The sequence below is a fragment of the Olea europaea genome, chromosome 7 (assembly GCF_002742605.1).
Source record: "Olea europaea var. sylvestris chromosome 7, O_europaea_v1, whole genome shotgun sequence".
Classification (NCBI taxonomy): domain Eukaryota; kingdom Viridiplantae; phylum Streptophyta; class Magnoliopsida; order Lamiales; family Oleaceae; genus Olea; species Olea europaea.
The window spans coordinates 14,018,316-14,032,062 of NC_036243.1; the positions used below are offsets into that span (position 1 = coordinate 14,018,316).

Here is a 13,747-nt window from a genome sequence, read left to right on the forward strand (position 1 = left end):
ATAATTTGATAACTCGTGACTAAAAATTAATTCGTGACTAATTAATTTTTTAATTTGTGACCAACGAAAAAATTGTGACCTACAAAACTTTTGAATTGTGATAATATAATAATTTGTGATATAAAATTTTTTATTTGTGACCAAAAAATAATAAATGACTAGTTGAATTGTTAATTTGTGACCAAATTATACAAATATGTGACCTAAATATATTTAATTAATAAATTATTTAATTAATTAATTAAATCATAAATAAAATATAATAAAAATCTGATTTTTGAAGTTTGAAACTTGTTTTCTTAATTTTGAAATATGGCATACTTAATCTCTTACTTGTGAAATTTTCCCAAAAAAAAATTACATTTTCAGCAGGGGGTAAAAAACAAACAAACAAACTGTGATGTCATTTGATCTCACATGACCCCATGTGGGTCCGCCCCTGTTCATCCTCAATGGCTGCCTTCAAATTCTTTAGCAAACTCTCAAGACTCCTACTGGCCTTATTCAATGCCATAAAGGCCTCGTCTTTGTTGTTCATCTTGTTGTTGTCATCACACCCGTCATTGTTATCTCCACCTCCACCTCCGCCTCCGCCTCCACCGATGCCATTGTAAAAGTGCTACAAAATTAAGCATAAATAATTCACAATTGCCTAATAATGCTGCCTCTAATTTGAATTTTTGATGAAGTTCCCGAAATAAATCTCACAAATCACAAATTGATAAATTCATTTCCAAATTCCAGAACAGATGGCAGATAATGAGATACATTCGGTAATAGTGTGTCAAGTGTCAACAGAAGTAAATGCTCAATTTCAAAGCATAACTAATTAACTAATGGAACAGAACCAGTAGTCATCGGGCGGGAATAAAAAAACCGTTACTGACCTTTGGGTTTTGGGTTAGGGACCTTAGGGTTTGAACTGACTGACAAGCAACGTGAGGAGTCAATAGCAGAAGCCAGAAGGGGTAGGACCGCAGGAGGCTGAATCATGATTTGCAGAAGACTGAATCGGAGCAGGAATAAGGCTGAATCGTTTTTGAGATATGTTTTTCATTATTTTCAGTTCATAGTCTCACGCATAAATTCTCTCTATTACTTTAGCATCGGAGGAAGCACAAGAGAAATTAACAAAGACGACCATGTAAAAAAGCACCGAGATTAATTATCTTGTTCAATTTTGCAATAAGCTCGCCAACTAAATAATTCGTATATAAGTTTATTTATTATTCTCCAGCCGATGTGGGACGGCAACAGTCACAAATTTCTTAAAACATTATTATCATAGTTATAAAATCCGGACCGGACTAGCCAGTTCGGTCCAGAACCCGTCGAATTGGACCCAAGTCCCGTCCGAGTTTAATGAATTTATGGCTGAACAATCAGCTCTCTATCAACCCGTTTGAACCACTGGCTTTTCATAAAAATCGGGTACCACTTTTCCTTTGACCCACCAGGTCTTTATTAACCTTTGTTTCTTTCCAATTTTCAGTTTCCATCTTTTCGGTTTCCTCACTCCCGTCTCCTCACAACTTCTAAAACATTAGGGATTGTTGCAAAATCAAAAAGTTAAGCCGCCGTCTCCAATCTCTTGCAATTCAACAACTCCAAAAAATCCAATCTCCAATTTCAAGTTTTAAGATACGGAATCCATGAAACAATAGCCCCCCATGTTGCACTGGTTGATGAACAAGCAAGCCCAGAAGAATGTGAAATCCATGCGAATAGGGGACCTTTCTTTTTTTCTACCATTTGGGCACGAAAGTCGGTTGCGTGGTGGGCATGGTCTGTGTGGAGAAGGATGTTTGGAGAAAAGTTTGTGAGATGGGTGGTGGATATGATGGGGACAATGGCGGTCATTATGCTTAATGGTGATTAGGGGGTGCTCTAAAGGTGTACTTGTAATTACTGACTTTTTGGAAGGGGTGCTTCTAGGCTAGCAAGTAGCAACATCTTTATTTTGGCTACGGGGGATATGCTCTAAAGGTGTTTGATATTTTATAGCAAAGGGGATATGTTAATAGTTGTAATTTATTTTGGCTATGGGGATATGCTCTAAAGGTATTTGATATTTTGTAGCAAAGGGATATGTTAATAGTTGTAATCACTGCAACATCTTTATTTTAGACTAGCAACATCCTTATTTTGGCTATGAAATCTTCTATAATGTGTGATATGATGATCGGAATCAAGGAACTTTAAGCTATTTTTGCATCTTAGAGATGTAATGAATGATTGGTTTTAAGGATATTAAAAAAAAAAAAAAAAGTCTGGAATTTAAGTATTTTGTTGATGAATATCAAATTTGAGCCATTGAAATATATGAAAATAAGATTTTTTTGTGCAACTTTAAAGTGATCTAGTGTTTGTTGAATTTTGATGTTGCAAATGGATTTTCCATAACATGTGATCTAGTGTTTGTTGCATTTTTTTTTATAAGGTTGTTCTTTAGCCACCAAAATAACATAGTAAATTTAGTTGATGGTAAATATATTTGACGAGAATTGACCCACCGGTCGAAGCACTGGATCACCGGTTGAACCACTGACCCATTGCGTTGTCCGGATCGATGCCCAGGTCGAGTCTGATAACTATGATTATTATATTGGTTCCCCCCCGCTCCCTCCCTCCAAAAAATCAGGGCGCATCTGGCCTCGTTGAGGTCCAACCCACCTAAGCTAATTAAATTAAACAAATTATTTATATGTAGACCAATAAAGTAAGAGTTATTCTATGGGTACATAAAATGAGTTATCATATGGGTACATTAGAGGGGCACATAAGGGTGTCCAAAATATTTTTGACACCCGACGCCCCGCTATTGGAGGGTCGCCTGGGCCTTATGTACATTATTATGTACTCAAAGAATAATTCTAAAAGTAAATGGTTGCATCTCATTTATTCCTAAATTACTTGATATTAATTTTCCTTTCAATTAACTAATAACGATGACATTTTAGTTGGAGTCTTGCTGATTAATCAGACCAAAACGCTCACTATTCCCCTGATTAATTAAATTATTTTTTTAACTTTTTAAAGAGGTTTATAAAAGATTAAACCACTCTGGACGTCCATGTCGACCCTCCTCTGAATCTTAATCCATCCAAGAATATAATTCTACGTCTAAATATAATTATAAACACACGTGTGGATGTTTATTGTAGCCTTAAACACGTTGAATATTTTCAAATCTAAATGTAATTGTTGAGGTCTTTAAATCTTCATTAAGTCAATCAATATGACGTCTCAACTAATATTCTGAAAGTTAAGTTTTACATGCTCATCATACTATACTCTTTATAAAACTTTGTTTTGACATTACAATAAATTCAATTTCAAATCCATTGACGGCATATATTGGGATAATCTCAATTAATACCATTTCAAAGTTGCTATTTTATTTGCGGGTAGTTATAGTTAATCGAGTATTGATGTTGAAAATTTAAATTTCTCGAACTTAATCGAGTTTTAATGACATCATAGCCTCTAGTCAATTCAATTTATGGCAAGTTGACATTCAATGTATTTATAAACTATTTAACAAATCACGTAATGTAATTGGTATAGAATTTTATTCAACACACACGTTTAGATGATAGTAACATAACACGTTTTGATCCAAGAAGAATCCGTCTAGGAGTTGAAGGCCAGCTTACTCACTTTGATAATGAAATGAAAAAGACTACTAGTTGATTAGATGTACTAAGTTGAATAAGTTCATCGACTTTAGAAATTATGTCGAAAAAATTATTGATATGCTACTACACCCATAAATAAATTGTACAATGTTAAAAGCTAATAAACTTGTGTGTTTTATTAAGAACTAAAACTTCATACTTATAGGGCAGAATTGGTGTTACAAATTATACAATAGTCATAATGACTCGGATTGTGGGGTATAAAAGTCACTTATAAATACTTCTATATTTACCACATTCCCCCCTTAAATGACTATTTAGTATTTACATAATAACTATCCCATTGAAACATTATGTGGCAAAAATTCAATGGGACAAAATGCCTACAAATGAAAAAAGAGTAAAAATAATTTGGAGTAATAAAATACTATCTCACTAAAATCTTGTCAAGAAAACTTAGAGAGTTAAAACTTGATCGAAAGATAAAGAATACAGTCACTCCTCCTAATTTCAATTCTTATATTAATTCATCACCGTCTTGGACACCAATGTCTTCAATATTACATTTTTGATGAAATATGTCTCATGTTGTTTTCTACTGTCTTCAATAACACCGTCTTCATAAGACATATTTTATTAGCCTTTGATGATTGTAGTGACATGATAATCCCAAAAATAGCTTATGTTAATCTCTCCAAGAGTCTCATACATATAAGAGTATTATTTTTAGGGTAAATGTCTTTTATGTTATAAACATTCATTACACAAAGAATATACATTGTTAAAACCTTATTAAGAAAAACCTGTGAAAAAATCCTAATGAAAGAAAAAGAGTACATTTATTCTTTTGAGTCCGCTACAAAAGTTGTCTCATTAAAAACATTGCTAGGAAAATCCAACGGAACAAAAATCTAGAGCAAGATAAAGAAAAGAAAGTACAACTCGTATTTCCTTCTACTCATGATAATATTATATGAATTATTCAAGCATATTAAAGCTTCAAAGTAATATTAACAACCATGTTAGATAAGTTGACTATAATCAAATTTATTACATTCATATTAAATTTCATGCACTGTTAGGGTAACAAGATAGAGATTTGTAATTATATCCACCACAGAATAATTTATGTATTTATATAAGTTTTTGTGAAACTAGTCACCTGCCCGTGCAATGCACGGGCTGTGTTATTTTCAAGATAATATTAGTTTGTTAAACATGTTGAATTCTCATTAATTACATTTTAAACTAATAATTGTTTGAACCGATTTTCAACCATCTATCTCTGAATAAATGAATTTGTAATAAGAAAACAAACTGATGTAGTGAAATTCAACTGGATCAAAATAGTAAGATATAAAACCATAGACAGATAGATGAAGCAAAAATTAAAGATTGATATGTTCTGTAGATGATATGTATACTACAATCATTTCTTAGAATTCTTCTCATAGTTCTGTAGGTCAAGGACGCTCAGCATGGATCTTGTTTTCAAATAGTTCATATCTTTAATCGGTGGTTGTGAGAACTTCTGTCCTAATTGCATCAACCAATATTTAAATTTCCGGAACATTAGAAAATAGAGATATTCAACAAGAAAAATATATTATTGCGATGATCTGGAAAGAAATCCACTATCCTTCTCAAGACCTTATTTCCATGCCAAAAATTGGTACAATATCATTGAATAAAAGACTTCAAACTGAAGCAAATTTTTTACAAGATTTAGTATGTTTCCATCCTAGATTATATTTAGCAAATTTAGGGCATAAATTCAACCTTGTCAATGGTTGGAAAAACAATTGGTCTCAGTCATTTTGTAGAAATGGAAACACGAGCATCATTAGCACCTTCCCATGCTGCTCCAATGTTATCCATTATATTGTAGAATTTAAAAATTGAAATAAAAACAGCGATGAACACATATTGATAATCCTATTATAAGATAAGAAAATTAAATATTTAAACAAAATTTTAAAGTTGATTACAAAGAAAATTTAGTGCCATATTAGCTGCATTTTGCCATTTCAATTAGTACGATCAAAATAAAATTTTCCACTTGTGAAAAACATTTGCATCAATGTTCAGATTTATCGACAAGGAAAATAAATAAAACAACATATTGTTTTAACTCATCATATTGTTTCAACTGCTCAAGTCCTCCTGGATGTTCTTCTAATCGAAATAGAAGGTTGCAGAGGCTATAGATGCTCTTTCAACATCTGAAAATTGAAAACAACAAAAATAGCCAAAAGATCTTCATCAGGAGATTAAGGCTCTTATACTATAGTAGGGACCTATAATAAAAGTGAAAAAAAATGTGATTCTCAATGCTTTAATATTTTGCTGCTATATACAAAGATAAAATAAATATATTCGTGCCTCGAGGATGATCAGGTTGTCGTTTTATGATAAAATGAATTTAAACTTGCTTAACACGATACACACACAAGATGCAAAAAGCTGAGAATTACTATAAATTACGAAGTCCTAATTTTTTTGTTGGTGATCTCATTTGTTGTGTTCAATCTTTATTCTTTTTTAGTCGAATAGATTTGTGGATTAGAAGGTTATTGAGTGATTATTGAAGATTGCTAGCTGTAAAGGTTTAGGGACTGTTCTCTTTGTCATTTTCAAGACGTTTTCTGTTTTCGATTTTTTAAAACGGTAAAAACTCGTTCTCTTTCCCATTTTCGAAAATAAATTTTGGAAAAAAAAAATTGTACACAAAACTCAAAACATCTAAATAGACGTTTTGAGTGTTTTCTAGCAAAAACCCATTATATTTACAAAACACGGCAAACACACTCTCATTTTCGTTTCTCACAATCCCTACGTCTCGCTTTCCTTCCACTCCTTTACCTTTTCCCTCACTGCATCTCTCTTTTCCGACTACCGTGGGTCTGCATCTTGACTCTCTACGCCGTGCGCGAGTACATCTGTCGTCTGTGGTCTTCTGTGCGTGGTGCGTCTGTGGTGCAGTCTCTGGTCTGCCGTCTTCAAAGGTATGGAAGATTGAAACTTTCTGATTTAGGGCTTTATGATTTAAGGATTTGTATAGCTCTGACCACATGGTTGTTCCTGTTGATTTTACTGATTCGCTTTGAGAACTTTGAGAATAAGTATACATTTCTCTACATCTCTCTACGCGTGTGGTATATGTTCGTTGGGTTCTCAATTTTTATGTAATTCTACTTGGTTATGGTCGTAAATGAGAGTAATTAATGGTTCCATAAGCAGTTATCCTATTTGTGCTGGTGATATAGATGGTTGCTTGCGCAGAATTTCCAATTTCTTTTTGGGAGTGTCAAACATGGTGAAGTTCAGGTGTTAAATTTTGAAGAAAAGGGTTTTGCAGGGAAGATATGCAAATTAAAGGTTAGAAATAAAATTGAAAGAGTGCATAGGTTAACTTATTTTCAAATGGAAGATTAAAAAGATGTTGATAAAAGAGGGAAAGTGTGAAGATGAAAGCCCTGTTATGTCCATACGGCAGAATAAGGCTTAACATGGCTTCTTGTAGTTGCAAATGATTAAATTCCATTGAACTTCCAAGGGATTTAGTGATAAACTGGATGGAATGGTGAGAAAGTGTTCATGTACCAGTTGGAAGTTGGATGTATTATTTCTTTATGTACGATATGATCAAGAAACTTGTGGAATTGCAGAGGTTGGGAAGTAATCGATTTGCACGATATGTAGTGAAATTTACAATCCAACTGGAGATTGGGGAAGGGTTAAGGCAAAGAGAGGAGTTTTAAGCAAGAAATATTGGAGATATTAAAAGAGGGATGCGTTTCTGAAGCTGAAGCAGCCACCATTGCTGCAGAGGTTTTGTGGGGAGCTTCACCTTGAAAATTTGGAAAGCTAATAGGGGTAAAAATGGGAGATTATGGATTTATTTTTTTTATTTTAGAAATTTTTTGGTGAAAAAATTGGGTTGTATAATATGTTTGGAAATGTGTTTATTATGAATAATTGAAAATCATTTCATAATTTAGAATTTAAAACATGGATATCCTTTCTAATATTTTGTAAGATAGGAAATTAAGAATGGCAATGAAATGGGGACAGAACAATCATTACTATCCTATCCAATCGAGTCAAGAAAAATGAATTAAATCATAATTTTCGAAAAAAAAAAAAAAAAAAAAAACAAAAACGTTTGTTTGTCATCCGTTTTGGACGAGTACCTTGGACTATAATCATTAGTTCAAATCCTCACACTCCCGTTTTAGCGAACTCATCTATTCATATTAACAAAATGGTACGAGTACCTTTGTCCCTTAATGCTTATGCTCAAGCCAATTGTTCAAGTTCTTTTGCTGCTTTGGTATATTTGCATGAAGATATCGGCTCCTGATGTCTTTATAGTTCAAGTAGCTTCAACCTATGCTCATTCAGTCATTAGAAAAGTGACATCCGAAGGATTATAATTTCTTGTTATCTCACTGTCATATGATTGGCTTTAATTTTATGCTAATTTTGAATTTTGTGAAACTTTTTGGTTAGGTTCAAACCCTCACGCTGTCGTTTTAGAGAACTCATCTTCCTTCGACTAGAGTTGCTGTGGAATTTGCAAGTCAATAGAGAAGATCAAATTTGTACTACCAGATTGTGAATGGAAAGCACAAGTTATGGAGCTATGACATCTTTTGCACGCATTCTTTTGCATTAGAATAGAGGGGATGATAAAAAAAAAAAAAAAGGATCAATAGAGGGGATGTTATTTTTTTGGATATGATACTTGATTGAGAGTATAATAGCATCAAATGTATTATTTGCCTCAAAAGGATTATAGACTTTTGAAGTAATTTGTACACTTGACGTTTTAATCAAGGCAAATTTTACATTCCACGAACATGTTTCATGTTATTAAATTTCGATTTATGTTTCTGTTTCAGTTTGGCCATTCTGTATTTATGCACGATTAAAAACTATCGCCCTGAATCAAAATGAGGTGGAATTTGCTACTCATTATTGTATATTTTTCATTGCTTGCATAGTGATGGAAATGAAAAATTATTACAAATGGAATTGGTTTTAAGAATTTCAAACAATCTGTGAGATATGGACAAGTCATTAGTTTTAATCACAGAAACGTGTATAACGGTCAAATTAGAAGAAAAATTAAAGTTGGTTACCAGTTTAAAATAAAAATAAAATTCAATGGCTAACATGAAATAATTCTATAAAATTCAACTAATACCATGTTTAATACTAAATTAACATTAAACTATTAAAATTTATTGAATAATCAGATTTCTTGAATAAAATATTATAAAAAAAATATTCTCAAAATTTCAAAGTAAAAGCTTTTTCCAGTTTTATGTTTTGAAAAACAGTTTTTCAGAATAACAAAGAGAACATATTTCAAGTAATTTTAAAACAAACATTTAAAACACAAAACTCAAAACGAATTCAAAACTCAAAACTACAAAACTGAAACACGAAGAGAACAGACCCTTGGTGTTTTTATTAATAATTCAAGATTTTGAATTGATTTTTTTTTTGTTTTTGTGAAAAATATTTGACATCTACTTTGATTTCAAATTTTAGTTTCGGTATCTCTTCTTCTGGAAGCAACTTTTGTCAAAACTTCCTACAACGAATTACGAAGATAATTTATTAAGGTCCTACGATTGGATGTTTCCTTTACAAGATGAAGTCAAAGTTTAGCCAGAAATTTCCCACATGCAATAACAATCAGTACTAATATGGCATTCTTATCTAATTTCGAAATACAACATAAAAAAGCGTACCATGATTCATGCAAAGCTATATATTCTAGAAATAGTAAAAACATTGAATAAACCAATGCATACAAGAATTAAAAGGAAAAATTTGAAATTGAAACTAAAAGGCACCTGATTGGATAGCTAAGACGGTATCACTCTCGACGATCAGATTATAAGCCATCCACAAATCACCTACTTCTTTTGGGACCATCTGTGGCAAAACCCAAACACCAGAATATAGAAGAAACAACAAATTACTACTATTTGAACCCAAAAGAAGTGATGAATTTGAAATTGATGTCTTCTTCCCTCTTGCCCTTTCAAGTGGAATTTCATTTTATACCGTCTGTGTACATCTTCTTAAAGTTTGAGAGATCTCACGATTGAACTTAGTATAGAACACTTCATTTTCTTCCAAAGAAAGAAAGCCAATTCAAAAATATTGATCAGAATCAGCATCACAGGTAAAGGTGCAAGATATTAAAACATTTAGAATCAAGCATATACTGCCTTGCACATTAAAAATCTTTACCATGTACAACCACAACTCTTTTCTCTTTTGCATAACATTGAGAACAGGAAAAAAACTGCATTGACATATAAAGCGGAAGAGTTGAAGTAATTACCTCTACAATATTCGGATCCAAAATGGTGTTGATTTCGGAAGCTTCTCCTTGATTTATCTTTACCTCATTAACATGCTAATTAAACAAAGCCAAAATGTAAACATAAAAATGTAAACGTAAATTCCAAATCGCCATTTGCATAAAATTCATGCAATAAACTCGAAACGTAACTAATTTAGCTTTAAAAAGCATGAACTTTCAAAACCCAATTGCAGTTACCCGATAAAAGTAGCTACTTTCACAAACCTAAATAAAAACAGATATTAAATGTAACCAAAAAGAAAAAAAACAAGGATAAATGAAAGATAGGCACATTGACTGGGTAGTAAATGATTGAAGAACAGGGATAATAATTATTGAGAAAACAATATGAAGGTACTGTTATACAACTCTAGTAGAAGAAATTGTTTGCCTGTCTATGATTGGATTGCCTTCTCACCTCATACTGTAGTTGCCTTCTTAAGATCTCTCCCCTTCGAAGGTTTCAAGAACTCAAATTTTTGAGAAAGAGTAAGGGAATCTGGTAATATTTCGTTTGGTGTGGAGAGATAAAGTACGCATAAAGTGAGAGAGAGCAATAGCCACTTAATGGGGAATTTTAGTGAACCGCCTTAGTAAATTATTATTCAAATAGTTGGTAAACATTTTGACCGATATTATTTTTTGGTCAACCAAATGGAAAGAACCCAGTGAAAAATGATGGGTGATTGTGTGCGGAAATGGAGAAGCAAAGAGGCATGGCTGTAACGTGTGAAAATGGGGGAAAAAGTAAACAGAAAATGATTGAAAATAATACGACGTGGTTTTTGATCTCACGATAAAAAAAAAAAAGCAAAGAAAATTTGCTACAGTGTGATATATATGTTAAATAATTGACAAAGTAATAAAACTCTCAATGTATTTTGATTCAATAATCAAGAGCTATGTGTCCGTGAAATGAGGAAAATTAAATGATTTAACAAATTAAAGAACCAAAAAAAGAATTGCAGAGAAAAATAAAAAACTCGAAAAAGTTATAATAAATTTTTTTAATTAAATTGAGATAATTTAAATTTAAAATAAATTTAATTTAATTAAAATTTAAAAAAGTTATGTTTTATCATAAAATGAAAAAAAAATTAAATCGAAACAAATTATTTATAATACGAAGAAAAAAATTCTAAAAATTAAATATATATGTATATGGTCAAACTCTTTTTTTATCTATCCATTTTGTAGGATTTAGCTCAAAATAATAGAAGTTAGAATATTTTAAAGTATGGAAACTGTAAATGGTAACGATAATTTTTTTGTTTTTGCAGTTGCAGATGTGAAGTTGAAACTTTGTGTTAACTTATTTATAAAAGAAAAATTGAGACATAGTGACTTAATAAATATTTTAATGTTGAGTACACGATGTTGGAAGGACGATGTTAAATTATTTATGTGTCTATGTGTCAGTTGTAAAAAAAGAAGCACATATGGGATAAACTAAAAAAAGAAAGACAGAATATTGAGACTTTTTTTCCTGTTGCCAAATCAGTTTCCAAACCGGTTAAGTTATATAAAAGTAAAAGAAGAGATTACATTATTTAAAAGATAAAAAATTACTTATAAGTAAAAAATTCACTTCAAGTTATTTAAAATAAAAAAACTTATAATTGTAAAAGATACTTATAGGTAAAAAAAAAAAAAAATATTAATCCCTCATTCTCTTATAATTGCAAAAACTATTTATATATAAAAAAAATGTGAACTTAAAGTTTTTTTAGTATAAATATTTAGATATATTTAGTTTTTAAAATTAAATATTAATAAAAAAATTAAATTATCTAGAATGTAAAAAGTTACTTATAAGTAAAAAAATTACTTCAAGTTATTTAAAAGTAATAAAAAAATTATAATTGTAAAAGTTACATATAGGTAAAAAATATTAACTTCAATATTTTTAAGTAAATATTTAGATACATTTAATTTTTTAAATTAAATATTAATAAAAAATGTACTACAAATAAAAGGGGGGAAAAAGTGGATAAACCTCCGTGCACGGAGGTTTGCTAAATGTGGTTTTTTTTTAACTTATGTTTTTGTGTTCATTTTCAGGCTTATTACGGGATATCAAATGAAGTCGAAATATTACATTCTTAATGTCATTTTGAAGTATTCGTGGTATAGTATTGCACGTCGTTAACGGTGCACGAAACGGCTAATTTTAGCAAATGTTACGAGACGTCAAAATATGCATTTTCAAACTATATTTCAAAATTTTCGATAATAAGCTAACTTCAAAAATTCATTGACGATTGTATGATAGTCGAATCGATAAATGTTTTACATTCTCTCGAAACTCATTTCAAGAACTATATCATAGACACATTGAATGATCTAAATAAATATCGAAAATAGTTAAACGAACATTAAACATATATGTTAAAAAATGCGTATAAGTCGTTTTTCTTAAAAAAAAATTTAATTATTTTATTACTATTTATTATTTTTTCGCAACAATTTTCTCAATACATCATTTTGCTCAAGAAAAATTATGTAGTATGACGTAAATTTTTTTCTCCATGCATGGAGTGAATATGATTTTTTTTTTTTACATTTTATTTACAATAATTTTTTTATTAATATAATTTTAAAAATTTAAATATATAAGTTATGGTTGATAGTTAATGGCGTGAGAATTAGGAGAAAGAGTCCTACAGTATTATTAAATAGAATTTTTCCTGTTGCCAAACCAGTTCTCAAACCGGTTAAGTTATTTAAAAGTAAAAGAAGAGATTTTCAAGTTATTTAAAATAAAAAACTTATAATTGTAAAAACTACATAATATATATATATATATATATATATTATTTCCTCGTTCTCTTATAATTGCAAAAGCTACTTATATATAAAAAAAAAATGTGAACTTAAAATTTTTTATTATAAATATTTGGATATATTTAGTTTTTAAAATTAAATATTAAGAAAAGATTAAACTATCTAGAACGTAAAAAGTTACTTATAAGTAAACAAATCACTTCAAGTTATTTAAAAGTAATAAAAAATTATAAGTGTAAAAGTTACTTATAGGTAAAAAATATTAACTTCAACATTTTTAAGTAAATATTTAGATATATTTAATTTTTTAAAATTAAATATTAAAAAAATGTATTACAAATAAAAGTAAAAAAAAAAATAGCATAAATCTCCATGGTTTATGTAAATTATTATTATTATTTTTAGCTTATATTTTTTTGTTCATTTTCAGGCTCATACGGGATATCAAACAAAATCGAAATATAACATTTTTAATATCATTTTGAAGTACTCGCGACATAATATTGCACGTCGTTAATGATGCGTGAAATGGCTAATCGTAGCAAATGTTACGGGACATCAAAATAGGCATTTTCAAACTATATTTTTGAAATTTTTTGATATTAAGTTAACTTTAAAAATTCATTAACGATTGTATGATAGTCGAATCGATAAATATTTTATATTCTCTCGAAACTCACTTCAAGAACTATATCATAGACACATCAAATGATCTAAATAAATATCGAAAATAGTTAAACGGATATTAAACGTATGCGTTAAAAAATGTGTATAAGTCGTTGTTCTTTAAAAAAAATCAATTATTTTATTACTATTTATTATTTTTTCGCAACAATTTTCTCAATACATCATTTTGCTCAAGAAAAATTATGTGGTATGACGTAAATTTTTTTCTCCATGCACGGAGTGATATATATTAATATATAATATATATATATAT

General features: G+C 30.1%; 2 long non-coding RNA genes across 2 annotated transcripts; both read left to right on the top strand.

Moving 5' to 3' along the window:
* Window positions 1-1,191: 1,191 nt before the first annotated feature.
* LOC111397083 lies at window positions 1,192-2,192 on the top strand. The gene is made up of 2 exons (XR_002703144.1): window positions 1,192-1,986; window positions 2,062-2,192. It is a non-coding gene; the product is annotated as an uncharacterized LOC111397083 (long non-coding RNA).
* A 4,235-nt stretch (window positions 2,193-6,427) lies between these two features.
* Window positions 6,428-8,498, top strand: LOC111397084. Its single transcript, XR_002703145.1, has 2 exons — window positions 6,428-6,643; window positions 8,151-8,498. It is a non-coding gene; the product is annotated as an uncharacterized LOC111397084 (long non-coding RNA).
* Window positions 8,499-13,747: the final 5,249 nt, after the last annotated feature.